The sequence below is a fragment of the Gavialis gangeticus genome, unplaced genomic scaffold (assembly GCF_001723915.1).
Source record: "Gavialis gangeticus isolate Ggan-Ray unplaced genomic scaffold, GavGan_comp1, whole genome shotgun sequence".
In the NCBI taxonomy this organism is placed as follows: Eukaryota; Metazoa; Chordata; order Crocodylia; family Gavialidae; genus Gavialis; species Gavialis gangeticus.
The window spans coordinates 26,140,273-26,146,024 of record NW_017729031.1 but is presented as its reverse complement, the minus strand read 5'-3'; the positions used below and the strand labels follow the sequence as shown (position 1 = coordinate 26,146,024).

At 44.8% G+C, this 5,752-nt stretch overlaps 1 long non-coding RNA gene across 1 annotated transcript in view; it reads right to left on the bottom strand.

Moving 5' to 3' along the window:
* Positions 1–3,560: 3,560 nt before the first annotated feature.
* LOC109301714 overlaps positions 3,561–5,752 on the bottom strand; it is a 23,306-nt gene continuing 21,114 nt past the window's right edge. Inside the window, exon 4 of the long non-coding RNA XR_002098579.1 lies at positions 3,561–3,671. This is a non-coding gene — a long non-coding RNA (uncharacterized LOC109301714). The remainder of the gene's footprint in view (positions 3,672–5,752) is intronic.

The following is a 5,752-nucleotide window of genomic DNA, read 5'->3' as shown; positions in this document are numbered from 1 at the left end:
CTTTTATCAGAATTTGGTAGCCAATCAGAATGTATACTCCACAGAACTTTCTAGTCTGATTATATAACATAATTGGGCATGCGCACTGTTATCCTCTCTCACACTGGGCATGCGTCTGACAGGGAAACTAGGTCACCCTTGAGTGACAGGCCCATAGGTCATGCAAAGGCCACGTGCAGGGCCTGTTACTATGGCACTTACAAGATAGCCTCTGCACTGGCAGCACTCACAGAGCAAATTTCCAAGACAACCTCATAGATCAGCACTAATCAGTATGTGTCTTTACTCCAAATACTCCCCACAAAGGATCCATGTGTTAATTAACCTCCATTCATGAACCAGCTGTTTTTGTGAGGAGTCCTGGGATTCTCCAAAATTTGGTATGCAGATGAGGCGCAGGGCAACCTGGTCTGGCTTCACCTCATGGAAGGTGGAGCCACACTAATCATGTGTGGCAGGCTGAGAGAGGGACTAAAAGAGGGATTCTGGGTGAATTTTTTGGGGCCCTGTTTGGTGATGTTTACCGGACATTTAAGGCTGGTGAAGAAACAGGACTCATTGGAAATGGGAAAGAAAGTTGCAGCTGAGCTATGGGAGTGAAGAGGAAGTCGAAATGTATGCAGAGTAGTGGCTCACTGTGACTTAAGAAGAGTAGGTGCTGAGGGTGAGCTGTGCTTAATGAGTACGGCCATATATCTTATAGGGGAAATACCATGTTCACTAACGTAGGACAGGTGCACAGTGTGAACTGTGTAAGGGGTTTTTAGTATGGTTTGAGCTGCTAATTGATTCACGAGGGCCACTTGGCAGTGTTGGAGGTGGAGTTATATATATTGTAGCAGGGAGTCAGGCAGGAGCCCTGTTACTTAGGCAAGCTCAGGGAGAAGTAACCTCTGAATGCACCATGCCAGGTGGAGGGGATTTCACACCTGAAAGAAGATTGGGTGATTAGCCTGCGAAAACCAGGGATAAAGCTGGCAGAGGGACACTTACTGATTGCCTTTCGGCACAAAAGGATGAACATGGGGGTAACCGAGACCCCAGAGAGATAAGAGAGGCAAAGGAGTCTGACCTGTGATCTAGAAGGATGTTGTGAGCTCTGGACTTCAGGGGAAATGACAGGTCAGGCACCAGACAGATGTTGTTACTGAGAATCACATTGCGCTGGTGAGTGCGGAAAAACACAGGCATCAGGAAACAGCTCTGCTGGGAGCCTAGTAAGAGCTGGCGTTTCTGGGACAGAATAGGGGGAAATATAGTCCCATACAAGTCCCTGATTTTAGTCCCATACAACTCCTTTTATTGTCCTTTGAGTGTTGTTACACTCTTGACGAATAAAAACCCCGCCCCTTTTTGTTTTTTAGAAATGCTTTGAAGTGTTCTTATCTTCATTGATGCCCTGATTGGTCCATCTACTTTTCAAAGCCAAAACAGGGATTGCCTTGAAATCTCCACCTTTAACTTTCAGGTAAGTGAAAGAAAAAACAAATTGTTTTGTTGTGTCCACAAACCCTCACTATGGATAGCCAACAACTAAGAATCCAAAAATCAAAGTTAAGGTTTCCTTACATTTTCGTTGTACCCCTCTCTCTCTTCTCTCACTGTCTTGTTATTTTTTTTTCCAGGGGATCCGCTCCTGTCTCCACTTCTTGCAGCTTCTCCACTTCCTCTCCTGGGTGATCCTTTCCTTGCTTGGGATACACTCGCTGCTTTTCCTCGTCCAGCACTCTCTCTCTCTCTGGACCGACGTCCCAGCTCACCCTGTCCCCGTGGTCTTCTTCTCATTTTCCCGCGTTGAGGAGACTCCCCCGCTCATTCCTGCCATGCAGCGCTCTCCCACGGCTTCTTTATAAGCAGGGAGCAGCTGCTGTTAAAATGCCGCTCTCCCAGTGTAATTGGTTTCTCCACGCCGGCATCGTCCTGTGCCAGTATTTCCTCACTAATATATAAATAAATATTTTTGCAAAAAAAAAGGTGTTTTTCCTAGTTGCTGAGATAACCGTTTTTCTGGCATGGGGTAGTACCCTCAGAGGTAACGTATAGTTAATCTCCCACTTACTGCTGAAGTGGGAAGATCTTGGCTTTATGTCCATATCCCAGGGGCACTAGCTTGGGGGAACCTGGAACCACACTCTCAGGGCACCTCAGGATGGGGAACATATACAGAAATAAAGAAAACCCTGAACAAAATCACTTACCTGCAACAGGGTGACCGTCACCGAGGAAACAAAGAACATAGCCCGGGCAGTTCTCAACCTGCACCTTTATCTAACTGGAGTCAGCAGGTGATGTCACAGGTAATCACCAGCCAGTGAAGATCAAAGGGAACATCGAGAGAGAAGCAGGGAGAGTGGCACAGGCAGCGGAGGCTCTCCATGCCAGCCTCAGGCAGTGCCGGCTTGAAGAAGGGCAATCCGGGCAGGGAGTAGCAGTGGGAACTCCCTGCCCTGGCAATGAACAGCCCCAGCACAGGGAGATGGAGTGCGCTTGGGGCAGAGCACCCTGAGCAGTGACAGGGGAGCACAGCATAGGGCACCCCACCTGGTGGCGTGAGGACTACGACGGCACTGTAGAAGGGGCCATAGCAGACTTGGAGAAGGTAGAATTTCACTTCCCCAGATACTCAGGTATTGGGTTGTGGAGGTGGGCTGGCAGAAGCAATGAAAGGGAGACTTCAGAGGCGTGGCGTCCAGGGGACACCATCAAGCCCTAGCAGTGGGACCGTAGGACCATCCCGATAGTCCGCCTTTAGCTTTACTTCTTTTTTTCTTCTTTGCCTTCTTTTTTTCTTTTTTTTATGGTCTGGAGCATTCAGGTTCTTTCTTGTCCCTGAAGCTAGTGATCTTGGGGATGCTGTGAGCACTAGGAGTGAGCATATTAGTGGAACAGGGTTATTGTGTTTTTTTTCCTTTTGGTTTCCCTCTTCTCTTGTCCTGGAAGGGTCTTGTTGTACAGGTCCACCACAAAAGGGGCCTAATTGCCAATACATCATTGGGCAGACCCAGTGCTACTGGCTGGTCACAGGAGGCAGGAAGGAGAGAAACAACAGGCATGCCCAGTAGACTGGTGGCCTAGTACAGAAAATAAAAGTTTGGGAAATAAAGCCAGAAGAGGGCATCGGGATCAAGAAACATCCACACCAGAGAGACAGCCATTCCAAGACATGGTGTCTCACTGGATGTTTGCATAAGTTTGGAGTGTATGGGGAGGTGGAGCCCCACGAACATCCATCAAGCAAAGTGATCACCCCTGAGGGATCTTCAGAGGTCACTCCCTCCACTGGTATTACATTCCAAGTTATGGCAGGAGAGTTCAGGAGTAGCATCTGAGGTGATCGAGGTCCACCTCAGTAGTCACACGAAGCTTCAGCACGTACACCGCTGGCCGCCCGAGCCAAGGCAACATGTGAACAGGTGTTCAAAGCCAGGTGGGCACAGTCCACTTTATGGAAATAAGAGACTTCTGCCTAGCTTGTTCCTGAGACCTTATGTCTGAGGGCAAGCAAAACTCAGGGCCATCTGAACCCTAAGCCTCTGGGCTTGGGCCTGCATATAGGATGCCTGCCAAATGATTTAGAAACATCTGAAGCCCCAAGTGGGGTTGGAGGATGTTTGCTGGTGGTAGGGCCACTTATGGTTTTTGACTGACTCATGGATCTGGAATTGATTTGGCTAATTTGGCTTGAAACATGAAAAAAATTCTCACACACACACAAAAAAGAAAAAGTAGGTTCCCATCAGCATCTTCTCCTTTTTGGATAAGACCAAATATAACATTTTTGGCACCAAAAGCGTGGGGTGTCAGGGTTTTCTGTGGCCCTCCTGGTACTGGCATGGTATTGCAGTACCTCTAGGCCTGATGTAACAATATGGGCTATGTGTTTTATAGTCATGCTCAGTGTTGTTTAATCACCATTATAGTTAGTTTTTATTACTGAAGACATGCTGCTTTTAGCAGCAGTTCAAAAGTAGACGGTGGCTGTGTCTACATAGAATGCTGACTGTGCAGTAGCTCAATACTACTGTGCAGTAGCATTTCATGGCACGAAATTCTGTACAGTCAGCATCACCAGAAAGCTGTTCAGGGATGCTACTGCGCAGTAATGCCAGTTACTGCACAGTCATTTAGTACTTGTGTAAAAGTCCTAAATGACTGTGCAGTACCAACTGTGCAGTCAGCATTTAATGTAGACATGACCGGTGTTTTAAATGTGGTTTCCTTGTATGCATGTGTAAGACAAGGACCTTTTTTCTTGTGCTGATTTAGTATTGTATTGTATTCTTGTATTTGAGTAAATACAGTATTGCTATTGTTGAGGATGATAAGCCAGCGAGTCAAGTCATATGATTAGGTTGTATGGGATTGTTGTTTCAGGATTTAAGAGTGAAGAATTATCATAATATGAAGTCAATGAAACAGATTCCTCTCATCTGCCTTCCACCATCCCAGTGAAGATTTTTTTTTTGTAGCTAGATATGATTGGTTTTATGTCTCTGTGCATCTGGCCCTTCTGTATTAATAAGTAGAAAATATCTGATCTCATTGATTGTAAAATCGGTATATGGAACATGGGCTTTTCCTCTTTTGTTCTTTTTTTCCTAAGCACTTTAGAACAGTGTATTTAATTGGCCAAAAGCACTGTTAACCATGCATCTGGGATAACCAGATAAAAAAGAAGAAATAAAAAACAAAAGTACTTTTGGCTCTTCAGTGTGTCAAAAAGTAACTAACAGCCAAAGTTTCTGGAGGTGATCGCTTAGCAAACCTCCACAGCTGGAGGGTTTACTAAATCTCAGAAGCAGCCTTTCCCTCCTGCCAGGAGCTTCAGTGTGTTAACAACTGAGCCCAATAATTTAAGTCATCTTTTGACATTGCAAAGCTTTTTCATTGACCAATACCAATTTTTCACTTTTTCTTTTTGATTTTTGTTCTATTTTATATATTTAGCACAATCCATGGACTAGATTTTTACTGGGTGCCAACTAGCATTTCTTAGGGGGACTTCGGTATAGTGGAACCAATTTACAGCAGCTGAAGATTGGTTCCCAATTTGATTGTTTGTCCTACCTTTATAATAGTCAAAAGAAGTGGACCAGCTATTCAGCTGATGTAATTAAACACAGCTTTACTGACTTCATGGATTTAAACCAATTTTTGTGGCCCATTACATATAGCTGAGGTAGTGGCACCCTGTTCATATGGAAGAATTACTTATGAAAACACAGTTTCCCCCATTGTATTTGTTGCCAGGCAGTGTTGAAAGCTTAGGAGAATGACGCTTAAATCTCTTTCATTCTCTGGTATTACACTACAGTAATCTCTGGAATTTTTTAAAAAACTGCACAATAAGCTGTACATCTTTTTTTTTACTGATGATAAGAATAACTGCAAGTGTTTATTATAGTAAAAAAGGAATAACATATGACAAGGCTGGATTTACAGTGAGATGGGTAGTGTACAACACTGTCTCTGAGCGGATAGTAGTCATGAGACCAAAGGTCAGTTGATCCCAGCAAGGGAGCATGTATTTCACAATGACTTGCCATGCTATAATTTTTTAGTAGACTCCTAAATTGCAGTCTTGTCATATGAAATACCTGGCTTGTAGCAGCATTTTGTCATTTTGTTTTTCATTATGAGGGAGTATGCACGCTTTAGAAAAGGTCTCGGGTGCAGCAGTACTATATCCCAGGATGCCTTGCTGTTGGGGATGCAGAGGGTTAATATCACATGTTGGGGGTTCTAGGTGTCG